This window comes from Lepisosteus oculatus, chromosome 4 (assembly GCF_040954835.1).
Source record: "Lepisosteus oculatus isolate fLepOcu1 chromosome 4, fLepOcu1.hap2, whole genome shotgun sequence".
Classification (NCBI taxonomy): Eukaryota; Metazoa; Chordata; class Actinopteri; order Semionotiformes; family Lepisosteidae; genus Lepisosteus; species Lepisosteus oculatus.
This window is the reverse complement of record NC_090699.1, coordinates 63675752-63689872: the sequence shown is the minus strand read 5'-3', so window position 1 is coordinate 63689872 and position 14121 is coordinate 63675752.

Genomic DNA, 14121 nt, shown 5'->3' with positions numbered 1-14121 from the left:
ACTTTTTTCATTTGGAAAAGAAAACAAAACCGTATGTTTTAAAGCACCCAGTGTGATCAGTATGGCGACACTGAGAGTGTCACAACTTTAAAATCGGGACCTGGTAATTACATAGCAGTTGGTGGGAAATAAAATAGCACACTCAGCAAGTGCAAAAAGACTGCTTCGGGCCGTCTTTTGGGAGTATAAAGATTAATCTATCATTAAAGGAAATCTGTAGAGCAGAATGCATGTTACTACTATATGCTTAATTGCTGTTTAAGGCAATTATGTACTCATCATTTCTTTAGCATACAGTTACAAATCTTAACATAAGGCAGTTTTGAAAAGCAGTGAATTCTTTTACCTTATGGCCAAATATTGTACTGTAGATGTTCTTCAGACCACCAATTTTGAAAGAAATAAGGTCTCTGCAGCGTATCTGTAGTGAATCTATTATATGTAAAAAGACAAAACGAAATGTGTGTTTTTTTACTGACAAGCACACAAGGGAAAATTTGTCTAATTCATTCATGGAAATTAATTAGATTTCTAAACGGCAGCTGCATTTGATGCTGTATAAAGCAAAGGTTTTTGGAATTTAAAGATTCTGACCAACAGTGAGAGGAGGCATTCTTTCAAAGTCATCTGGTTTCCTGCATGTTTCTCTTACTTCCACCAAAATCACAACAACAATAATCAAGCATGGTCACTCATTTCTAAAATTACCTTCTATATGTCTATAGAACCCTTCTCCAACAATTAAACAATTTCACAAACTGAGCTTCCAGATACGGTGGAGTTTGTGGTGCTGTTTCTCTTACTCTGAAGAAGTGAAGGTTCTCACATTTTAAGGGAGTTATCATATTTAAAAGATTTGGGATGATTAAGCAGAAGGTGATTAACACGTTGTAAAAAAAAATCCATACAATTTTATTTTAAAGGTCATGCCAATTAACCTGCCTTATTGACAGGTTATAAAATTAATCCACCTCTCGCAAGAACGTCATGTGCATAAGCAACAAATAATGCTGCCGACCGAAAGAGTGCAGTGAAGAAAGCTGGTGCTACAAGGCTAATCAATAATTAGTTTAATAATTAGATCATATTTTAAAGAAACGGAGATTTTGCTAGTTGTAATGTGCTGATAAGCAGCAAGATAGACCTCGTTTATTTTCACGTGTCAGTGGTGAAGCTACGGGCTTTTTCTTAGCAACTTCAATCCATTCGTGTGGATTCCTATAGCTCTTCTTATTGATTGCGCAGAAGAACCCAGTGCCAAGATGAGGCTGTAATTTGAAGCTAAGACTTCTTAATGTGTTTAATGGAATTTTAAACAAAAGTTCAAGAAAAGGTCGCACACTTCCACCTGCCCATGTATAAATACAGTAAACACTCGGTTTAACGGGCTAGCAGGAAGGAATTTTTTTTGGGACTAGCAGGGAGGAAAGCGTGTCCGTCTAATCACGAATGACGTTTTTTTTCCAGCTCTAAAAACAGAGAATTGTACAGTGTATACTATGATATTGGATTGTTTTACTGTTTTTAACAATTGCAATCAACACAGTCCACGACAATTGTTCCAGTGCCCTTTTTTATCTTTAAATATGCACGCTTATTGTTTGATGTGTTGTAAATATACTGTATAAAACTCGCTAAAGCGGAGGAAACATAAGCATCACCCATCGTAATCCATTGACCTTCCCCGTGTAGGGCACCACTGATACTCCTGACTTTTAAGCCTACAGTATGTTGTATTTTAAACAAAAGTTGTCTTGACATTTGTGCATTTTCCAGAGTTCTACAGGTTATTTCGGGGAAGGTCCGATTTTTTTAGTTGTACAGACCAAATTCTCCTCTTACAGCTTTTGAAGCTTTTTTTTAGCAGCTTTTAAATCCGAAGTCCATTAAAGAGAAATCCGTCATACCAAGGGTTTGCTGTATCGCTCTTCTCGCAGACTCACTGCGCGATTCGTTTCGGCTTCCCTCCCTTCCTCCGCCCCATCTGAGCCGTTATGAAAGATCCCTGGCTCATCCTTTACTAGAAGCAGGGGTTCCGACAGCCCACTCCATTGACAGATTATTGTGTGACCCCACTATCGCAGTCACGCCCCTTCCTCCTCCCGTCCGAAGTACTGCAATAATATTGAGAGGAGAACAATGTGCGCTTGATAGTGATCAACGCCTCTTGGTGCACGTCTGTGCCTCATTAACCAATTCATCTGCACATGTTCGAGTTCTGAATTGCACCAAACCCTTTTAATTGGCTATTTAAGAGAGCACTGTCATGGACAATAAGGCAGAAGTTTCCAAAAAAAATGTTTCTCCACTTTTCTTATCCTTACTGAAGGATCCGGATTTCGTCTAAAGCTGATAAGGTGTATGCACATTGGCTTTCCACATGACTGAGTTCACAATTTGAGGAGCGCTTCACATCGTTTACCAGTTAAGGCCGATAGTTGTGGGGCTGCTGGTACCTGTAATCACTGATATAAATAGAGACTCAGATAGGGTCTGTGGTCACAACATGACCCCAAACTTCTGTTCTTTTGCTTAATACCGAGGAAGAGACTTGCAACACATTACTGTTATTTTGACATGGCAATCAATTTGAAATCAGTACAGTGTGAAGAAATGGACTAATATGGAAATAAGCCACATATCCAACTTGATGTGGGCTCATAAATAAACATTACATGTACAAAAAGCACTAGGGTAGGTCTCCAAGTTCAGCTTTATTGAGGAGCTATTCTGAGTTTATTGAGTACCGCTATCAAGGACAAATTCAAACATCCAAGATTTACAAACAAAAAGAGAGAGAATCGCACCTCAGAATCATCTAAATGTAACATTGGATCTATATGTCATCGCCATAATGCAAATGAGCAGTTTCTAACACTGATGTGGTTCCAGGCTGTCGAGGGGGTTCAAGCACCATCTTATTTTTCAACACTCTGTTGGAAAGAAAATGCTCTGCTATACACCTAAAAACATTGTCATTCTGAAATGAAACATCCCTGGCAATCGCAATCAAATATTTATCAACTGTATATGCATGTGGGAGTAGTATGGCAGTGCAGTGGTTAGCATTGCTACCTAGACCTTCTTTCTAAACCTGTGGTGTTAGTTGTGTTGAGTTTGTATGTTCTTCCCGTGTTCACATGGGCTTCCTCTGGGTGATCCAGGTTGCTCCCACAGTCCAAAGACATCCTGGTGGGGATAACTGGCTTCTGGGAAAATCGGCCTGGCCGGAGCTTCCCCTGCCTTGTGCCCATTGCTTGCCAAGTTAGGCTCTGGCTCCCCTGTGTGTTAGGCTGGTCACCAGCTCAGCAGGCAAGCAATGGACCCTACGCGGGTGACAAGATCGTGTTGCGTCACCTGCGTCTCGCTCCAGAAGGTCTAATGGCCTTCAATCACGCACCTGACATTCTCATGCAGTCTCCACTTAATCAAACACACCCACGTTCACTCCCTTACTTGAGCCCACTTCCCAAACCACTCCTTGCTCAGTTTTGGGTTTCTCCTGTCCGAGCTACTCCGTCTCCTCGGTCCTGTGCACTCTCTTTGATCCCTGGCTTTTGACTCCGACTCCCGGTTACTGATTTGGCACTTTAGTCTCTCTCTCTACCCCTTCAGCGCTACTATTTGGTACTCTTCGTCTACTCGGTTTCTGACCACTGATCGGCTAAACATTCGGCTAAACGTCCCTGGAAACTAGGATTCTGCATAGGGTCCGCAGATGCAACCGCAACAGATCAAAAAGAAATCCGAAATTGGTAATATTGGGGTGGTCCAGGGCCAGGGTCTATAGGTGAGACAATGTATAAAGCATTAAAGACACGATCCGAAAATCAAGATCAAGAGACAGGCCAAAACCCAGAAAACCAGCAAGAACAGCGGAGGATGAGGGAAAGAGCTTCTGAGGTTGTAAACAGTGCTGAGCAAAGTTTGGACCAAGAGTAGGGTTTACCTAGGCTTGGGGAGGGGAGGCATAGTGGTGTAAAGATACTAGGCAAACCGGAGTTGGTTAATGCCGTCTGCTTGATCTACGCCTCTTCTGAATGGATGAGGTAGGCACCAGAGGTTGAGTTGCCCTCTGGTGGTGGGAGTCTGGGACTGTCACATTGTGATCTCGAATTGGAAGAAGTGGTTAGAAATGAGATGGGTGGTATACATGTGCCATTTCAGTGATGGGTAGCTGTCATGCCTATTTACTGATAAAAGCCAAAATATGTACTGAAACAGATAAAAAGCTATCTTTTGACACATTTGTAATGAAAAATGATTGAGATCATTGTTCTATCCTACTGCACAAAAACTGGCTCTACGATAATCTTGCAACTGTAAAAAACAGACACTTTTGAACATCTTTAAGTTAATAAACTTTTTTTTATGAGCGAAATATCTCTCTGAAGACTTTTTTTTCTAAATTGTGTTATCTTTGCTTTTTAAGCTTAAGACTATGGCTGTAAGTAACAAGATTTTCTACACCTTAGCTCTGTCATTTTTAAAGCTTAGGAAGAATTTAGGAAATAAATTCTTAGCAAGTAACAAGTCTTTGAGGATTCGTTACTTTGAAGATACAGGTGTTGCAAAAACATTTATGATTTTTTTTTCACTCCCATTTTCAATGTGCTGACTTCTCATTAATAATCATTGTAATTGCAATGTCCCAGCTTTCTCTATAATGGAAAAAAAACATCAGAACTAGAATATGTAAGCATTTAAAAATGAATGAATTAATATTCAATTATCAGGCTTTCTAACTTACTCACAGTAGTCCAGAACAATTGCAACAAATGCTATTGATTCCAATAAATACATTGCACACATTGCTTAGAAATCCAAAGTAAGCATGTAGCACTGTGAGAGCTCATGTGAAACCATTCTATTAATACATGATTTTCTATTGAAATACCACAAATCAACATATGTACTGTACAGAACTAAATACTGTAACTCTCTCCTGGTTTTCTGACAAACATTCTCAGTATTTTAATAACGTGCTGCAATGCACAAAATCGAAACATAGGTTCCACATACAGAAACATTGACGTATTAATTAGGGTTTGGTCAGGCCAGACAGGACGCTGGTCATATCCACCAGTCCTTAAAATTCCTTGTCATGCAGTACATGCAAGAATAAAGGGATGTGAACCTCCAAGCACATAGACTGCAGGATGGATGCAGGCCTTTTAGGGCTGGGGGCTCAGACAGGTCAGCAGGACCTATTGGTATGACTTGGAATCAATAGTTTAAATCTCCTTCCTTTTGTACCAAAACAAAAAAGCTTCCTGTAACCTGAGCCTAATAATGACAAATAGTGCTGGAGCAATAACAGATTTCGTTTTCATCTGAAAACATATCACTAGAATAGGGTTTTATTGTAAAATTATTTTATGTAACGTATTGAATTTTATTTATTTTTATTACTGTATTTTTTTAATGTTCCCATGGTGATTTGCAGCTAAATAACTGACTTGTTAGGTAATGTGAGTTTAGATATTATTTTCTCAGCCTACAACAATGCTTTAGCAAAAATAAATTTGGCCTATAAACCGTATCTATTCTTAGAGTTTAGCAAAAGCTGAACACACAGAAATCTCCGTTTATAGCTCCCCTGTGGCTAAAGTCACATGACTTTTTGTGTGCTGTGGCTCTAATAACAATTAACTCTTAAAGGCTGTTTGCGCCATCACAAGTGATAGAGAACAAAAATTAAAATAAAACATTTAGAGACATTTGTAGCCCACCTATAATACTGTATATTGTTCTGCTGCTAACATCATCATCCCTAACCACCGTGCATAATTTCTAATAATCCGTTTTTACTGATAAGGCTGCAGCATAAATATTTGCACAGTGTGAAATTAGTAGAAGGAAATCCACAGATTATCATAGGTTCTAGGAGTATGCTGGAGGTTTTTTGTTGCTCATGGAAATCTATCAGTTATTGCTGTTTTAGGCAGAATGGTGGCAGAGTAGATAGCGTTGCCGTCTTCCTCTGCTGGGCCCTGGGTTCAGTTCTGGGCCTGGGGTGCTGTCTGTGTGATGTTTGTGCTCACTGTTTTTGAGTGGGCTTCCTCTGGGTGCTTCCGTTTTCTCCCACAGATCAAAAACATACTGGTTGTGTCTCGGCCGTCATCCCTTGGACTGTGCTTTTAACTATCCCTCTAGACTTAATTGGATTTGCCGCCTTGGCCTTTCCCTGTGCACCGGATCACCACCGTCGACCTGACCTAACCTCGCTGTCTCTTCCCCGATGTGCTTCTCCAGACACTTCCGGATTATACCATCATGCATTGGGTCTTTAAACAACGCATTTCACAGGAGTCAGAACCAGCTCCCGTGACAGGTAGTTCAACTGGCTTCTGGGAAATCTGACTCTTGTTTGTCCAGAGTTATTTTTATGGAGCACTGAACAGCACAGAGGATCTTTATGCACTGAAAAAAAAACAGTAAAGAAAAGGGTAAAAAAAAGAACTGGTAACTCCAGGAATCACCTTTCCCAACTTATTTTTACCTTATTTTTCAGTGTTGTTATTACCAAGCACAGGCCAGTCTGTTTGCCTTATTGAGTTTAATACTGTATATGCTGCACATTTACTGCCACACACTGGAACCTAGATTAAACTAATAGGGCCTGTTTAACAATTTGGCTCAGTTGGGGTGCACAGGTACACTCGAGCGGAAGTTAGCCAGCAAAAAACCAAAACCGAAAATGAAATAATAATGCTGAAATCTTGTCAAGCTCTTTGTCCATTATATAATTCCCCCTCCAATAAGAGATCACCACCTGTGATGAAACATGTCATTTTGCTTCCCTGGGCTTTCCTGAAACGCAGAATGCCCTTTTCCTTCTCCGCTCCATCACCTTTCAGGAGCAGGCCTCTGAAGGTCATGTTATAGAAACTGTGGGGTGGGGGTTGTGGGTCTTGGAAACACAGCAAAACAAAAGTCACCAGTGCGGGAATGTGCAACGTCACTTGAAGAATTCTCGCAGAAAAGCTCCCTGCAGCATGAGGCTCATAGACTCATAGATCAAAAAGGAACAATAGATGAACAAAGGAACAAGTAACAGGTTTATTCCATGCTGAAAAAAAGAAGAAAGAAAACACAACGTTTCAGCCATGGAGCCTTCTTCAGGTGTGTGAAGAAGAAGGCCACACAGCTGAAGAAGGCTCCACAGCCGAAACGTTGTGTTTTCTTTCTTCTTTTTTTTCAGCAGGGAATAAACCTATTACTTGTTCCTTTGCAGCCTACGCACGCTGACGCAGCTACCCACCTGTACTACTATAGATGAACAAATCTTAACATCTGTCAAATCCCAAATCTTCAAAAAAAAATATCTGGTTCCTCAATTAATACAGATAAAAAAATAGTACTCCTTAAATGCTTTTTAGAATGTTTTCTTTGAAAAATAGTAAACTTATGGCAAACAATCTGCCATTTAATAATGCACATAATTAGCACATTGCATTTCATCAGAATTAATTATATTCAGTTTCTACGAATCCTGTACTATACTTACTGTGCATGCTTTTTAAGATTGTGTTTTCAACAGGGGGGTGGCACCATTCCAAAACACTTTAAAATTTCAGAAACTTGGAAATGCATAGCAAACTTGCCAGTTCCTCTACACACGTTTTTCTGGCACACATGTTTGGTCGATTTCACAGCCCTGGTTCTCTGAATCAGAACGCATTTATAACCAAGGGGGAAGGGCCTCGTCACTGATCCAGGCACATCCTCTTTGAGGTCAAAGCTGGGGTCATGTTCAGGGATGTTTTAAGGTCAAAGCAGATGCCATCCAGGTCGAGGATGGGTCCCTGAAATCGAAGTTGATGTCACCAAGTTAAATTTGTCTCCAGTCAAGCTTTTGTGTAAGAAGTCCTGTGCCAATGACAGTGGTGAAACGTACTTTATCTAAAGAATGTTTCTATCAAACTGTAGTTCTTTTATCTCTAATCGTCCGTATGAAGGCTACCTTCCAATTTAAATGTGTCCTTAAGCCTAAATGTGAAACACCCCCAGCATTAAATTTCTTAAATTTAACAGCTCAACTATATTGACCACAACAGTCAATATAAGAAGTAATGGATAGATCGTGCAATTCAGTGGATCACTTCTGTAAGGAGGGGTATCCATCTCTCACAGGAGATCTCCAGTTTGTTGAGTCTGTCAGGTTCAAACCCAATTAAAAACCACTTCACAATTAAGGTCAGTTCTGCAACCTTGAATCGAGCTAAGGGGCTTCTATGTACACCCCTATCTTATGATGTGCTAATGAGGCTAATATTTATTGATGAGCCCCTGTGGTCTTCCAGTGCTGTCCTGCAGGCATAGATCATGTCTTTTCATATGTATTACACTAGACTGAACAGTTTTGGAAGCCACCTTCAGGACCTCCATTAATATCATGTCAAGGTTTATAATATTTACTGGAAAGAAGAGAGAAGCAAGTAGAAAACTAGACATGTTTTTTTTCTTTACTCCATAGGCTAATGGCTACAATCTAGGATATTTGAATATATTCATATATATACACTCAAAGATTAATCACTAACAATGTGCGTCTGACATTCCATTAAGAATACTAAATTAATCATAATTTTATTCAAAGCAGTGCCATTTATTATGAAAAAGGGAAATAGGTGCCTACAATAGCATTTAACCAGTACAGAACATTCAAGTCGTTTTTGTGACTCTTATAAACTAAATCCTTATGATTTTTCTGGTGTGTCAAAAACATGGCAATGCTGAGTGTAGGTGGAAAATAATGTAAGTTTATCTCATATTAAAACTGAGAAACATATCATGGGAATGAAGGAAAATCCTTATGAAATTTTGTTTATGAAAACACAAATATCATAAATGAGCAGGAACTGCTATTATCTACAAATATGTATAGCACTGTTCTGTCGATGATCATGATGAATCATGATGATTTAAGACATATTTAACAATAATATGGGGCACTTGAATAACACCATACAGAAGGAAATTCCCATAGTGAATTTATTGTATTTGATTTCAGTGCCATGTCACGGTTATACGGTACATACTTTTGTAGAAGTCTTCCTTCCAAGGCATTATTTAAAGACTTTGAGACATAACAAAAGGTTTGATAGCAGCAAAGCTGTCCCTCACCTGCAATGAAAAAATGGGATATGTAAGGCTCTCTGATAGGGTTGTGTTGTTCTGTCTTAAAGTACGTTATGCCTAACAAAGCATAAAGATGGCACAGCTGTGTTAGTGGTATTCTGTTATCCTGACATGTCACCATTTTACAGTGCTATGTGATGCATTTGATACCTTCAGTGTAGACCAGCCCCTCACCTCAAAGCAAAGTCATTACTTTTTTATTCTGCTTGCGATTCAGAAAGCCTCTCATTCGATTCTCATTGGCTTCAGATAATAAAGAGAGCCCAGGGTGCAGTGGCTGACGGTGAAATATTCGTGACTTCTGCTATCGTACACCAAAACATCACGGACTTTTATGACTTGATAGAGCAAATATACTTCCAGTATTGTTCACGTAGTTCTGAAGGGCAGGCAATTAAGCTCAAAGCTTTTTGCAAGCCATTTATACTTATTGAACTAGTGTTTCATAAAGTGTTTTCTGTCTCCAGAAAAAAAAAGAAAAAAAAATCCTTCTGAAAAAATATCCTACTAAACGTGGAAGGGAACTATTTTGTGCTAATGGTACCTTTAAGTAGGACATATCCCTTAAATGAGATAATAGCAACTATTATTATCACACCATGTCCATGAATGGACACACACTGTACTGTAAAGAAAAGACTGAGATTTCAATGATCCTTTTCTATACATATTTAATCCATCTTATGACTGGTAATGAAGAGAGCACCTGTCGATATTGAAAACGTATTTACACAAAAGTCTAGGCAGGTTTTCTAAAACAGACAGCAGAACAATGTCAGTATTAGAGATTAGTTGAACAGTGATTAGAACTGAAAAGTCCATTTAGAATCATGATAACTAACCATGTTAAGAGTTCAATTGATGTCAACACTTAATTAATTATCAACATGGTTTTACTCTATTTATGATAAGTTGAAGGAAGGTTTAGCATAAGCCTTTTCTGTTACCATGAATGGAATTTTTATCCATCTTTTAAATTAAAACAAATCCCTACCTACCTTTAACAACACCCATACTTTTCTAAATCCATTGCTCCTTAGGCTAGAAATAAAATTTTAAATTTAGTATTTACCCTCAATGTGCCCGTGTGTTTAATTGTATGACGTCATTAATTCCTTGCCACTTTGTTTTAATTCATGGTGCAAATTTGATCTCAAGCACTCTTCTGGTGGCTTAGATGCCTTGATTCTGCCTGCCATTATTAATTTCAGCCCTTCAAATTACAATGTATATAAATGATATTAAGAAACTTTGTTCTACATATACCGTCTTTCTTGGAGTTTAAGACTTGGGAAAACAAGTTTAAGAAACTAATAAATAAAAGATGGGCAACAATAGTCTACTAAGATTTTTAAATTCAAATTACAATATTTAACAGTCACTTGTATTGATTGAGTCAAAAAGCAATTATTTTATTTTCCACCTATGCATCAGTCTTACATCTCCACCTGCATCTCATAGACATGCCCATTCATTTTTATTTCTTGTGTGCTTCTGTCAATTAATTTCAGATATGCAATCTAGCTTTACACACAATCTGACAGTTTTCGTTCTCTTGCTCTGGTTCAATGCACCTTATTAAAATGTATATTTCAAAATCATTCTTCAAAGGCATGCTTTTTGCCTGAAGAGCTGTGCAACTGCTCAACTCTTACAGGATATTAAAGGAGAACTAAATGAAAAGATCTCTAAGTCTTTATTAGGTACAATTCAATCATGCTTTTATACATCAGGCACAGCAAAGATTGCTAGATGCCACCCCTGACATGACAAAATGTCTGAGACGTGCAGTATCTTGAAGTATCTTAGATAGCAGCTCTGAGCTCAATCCTGTGTAGGGAACACAATAAACGTGTTGTTCTTATTAATATGTCTGTGGTGATGATGATGACGAACATCAACTTTATTAAAATCTCTGAAGATACTCAAGAACAGAATTAGTTTTTTTTCCAGACTCCAGAATCTTTCATTTAATGATTTATTATTAGAAGAAAATAACAATTACAGAAAAAACAACACACTGAAAGTTTCCTTAAGGCCCATAAAGCAATTTTCTAATGAGGTGTTCTGTGTTTTTAAAGAGGATAGTTTAGAAATATATTGAAAGTTGTAGGAAAGAGTCTTGATTGGATTTTCGATGACCACTAATTCCACAACAAAGAAAGCACAAGAGGCTGTTTGAAATGGAGTATCAAATACAAAATGACCTTTATATACTGTATACAGTATCTTGAAAAATCCTACAACTCAAAGCTTTCTTGTAGATGAAGAAGCCTCATACTGTGTCATATACTTACTCACTATGCAGTTACTATAGATACAGAGCTCCAATTTAAACCTTAATCCATAAAATTAATAGGCTCTTATAAATTCATCTGACACTACTGACAAGGTACTACTTGTAGCTACATACAGTACGATGCCCTGTCACACTGATGTTATAGTTCTGGGTTTCTAGCTCTTTAACACAGTTTGATCTTAAGCCTTACCGTATATCCAAAAGACTGCTGAACACCTGCTGAACACCATGGGGTGGTCAACATGGATAAAGAGAAAAAGAAGTACAGCTACAATTCAGCAGTTGTGCAAATGTTACTTTCAGATGCAGGACCGCATTCAAACTACAAACGAATTACTTCTGCTATCATTATGGAACGATAGTGAAGACAGTGCCAGTAAGTTGTGTCAAGGGGAATTAAACTGTTCTTTTAATCCAGACAGCACCCTGTCCTCGGCAAACACACTTTACTGCAGAGAAAGAAAAGCTCTTTAAAAAAGAAACAACCAAACTCAAGTTCTTTTAATTCTGGTGACCTTATTTATAAAAGCTCAGGGGAGGACTCAATGGTGTTTGACTTCCAGTATTTCACTGTATTCCCATGCCATCCCAAATAAGAGCAAAGACAACTGTTCTGGCAATATGTTTCTAATGTACAGAGTTCAAATAAAATCCATACTTTTAGGACTTAACGGACTTTCATGTGCTGATCCAAAAACATGAAGCTATTCCAGTTTAGATTGCTTGCAAGCTGAATTGAAAACATTGCTTAAAAGCTTATCTGGCTCCACTGGTGCCTGCTGTTCCTCAGTTTGGTGGCTATGTTGCTCTGTGTGTCCATTAAAGTACTGCCCAGTGTGGCCCTTGAGGAAAGACGGAAGAAACACAACTCATGCCAAACCCTAAATACACAACGTACATGCTGTACTATCAAGCAAACCAGGAACATCATCACTTTATTAACCCTATACAATTTATTGCATTAGGAGTTTGTCTTTTTGCATACCCCAGCTTGCTCTCCATGAGACACACATACAGGGAGAGAGTCTGGGGTCAGAGTGAAGGATCGGCCATTGTACAGCGCCCCTGGAGCAGCTGGGGTTAAAGGCCTTGCTCAGGAGCCCAACAGAGTAGGATTCCCCTGCCAGCCACAGGATTTGAACCAGCAACCTTCCAGCCACAGGCGCAGATCCTTAGCTACAGAGACAATGCTCCGCCTTCCATCTTGTGTCTGTTTGACATTTTCAAAAAATACCCCAAATATCCACATACAGTAGCAAAGAAATCAGTGCATGTCACAAACAGTATTTCTTTGCCTACAATGTAAAAGGCCGTCAATACACATTCAAATACTGGTGCATATCGCATATTGGATGGAGACACCAGACTGGAGTGTTCCAGTGATCATTAGATGATCATCGGAAATCTCAATATTCATAAAGCTTTGCTGAAGCCTAGTTAAACTACTATTAAAAGCAGCACAAATCTAAGGCGAGCAGTGGAATACAGCTGGAAACTGCTTCTTATTTTACAAGCCTGTGCTTCTAAAATCCATTAACTAATCTTTTAAGTCACATCATATGGTAGCACACTCCAAGCAGACAGTGTGCTTTGTGCTGTTTTACACACTGCATAAACACAGAGTTAGCTCAGACAGCAGATTAATGAAATCTCTGGAGGCCGCCTTTGAATAAAAATGTAACAAAATCGCAATCAATCAGGGAAAACGCCGCTGTCAGCGCCACCATACAAGACTCTGTGCTGGCTGATCATAGGGAAATCATCCTTAAGTTATACAAAGCGGCGAAAGGAAAAGGAAAAAATAGAAAGGGAACCGTTGCTCTGAAGGATTTGCATCCAAAGGGAAGGAGAAAACTACACAGAATCACTTGATTAATACCGGACATGACTGCACTCGTGTGGATCTAGATCAGTTCAGACTACAGTGGACATTACAACTCTGCGTCTTGGTTTGCTGAGTATTGCCTGTGCTTACAGCACAGACGCAGAAGCAAATCTTTAGGTCTGAGAATTAATTTCTGATATTATGCGTTACTTAAAAATTCAACTTTTAACGTTGCTGACTTGCTAAGAAAACGTAACATTATCCCCAGAATTTGGCAATATGTACTTTTTAGACTGTCTAAAAGGAAGTTTGTGAAATTGTATGGGGTCACATTTTTCACAAATGCCAGACAACAAGTGTTGTCGAATCGCTTGACATGTAACAACTTGATGTTTTTTTATATCAAATGAAAAATGAGACATTCATGGTCAGCGAATGGCTGTAAAACAGAAGAAATACAGTTGAAAACATGACCCACCACCAAGTCCTTTTAATGGAATCTCTCTTACATAATTTTTTTCTTTACTTTACATAAGTTTCTCACCAGGAGCCACTGTGACAAACCACCAATATTGCAGATTATAATAAATACTTAACTTTTAAGATTTTTTTCTGCATTGAAATTGCTACATGAAACATAAAAATATTCGCTTTTTATTAGACCTTACTGAGAAAACAAATACTAAAGTATGTATAATGTGAAAATTTGTTTCCCTGAAAGATTTCACATGTGATGGTTAAAAAAACAAAAAGCCTTCCGAACAATGTCCTGCATCCAGAGAGGTGAACGACAGATCGCTTTCACTTCAACTCACTGCTGACATCTAGTGGAAATGTTTGCATGTTATTAGTT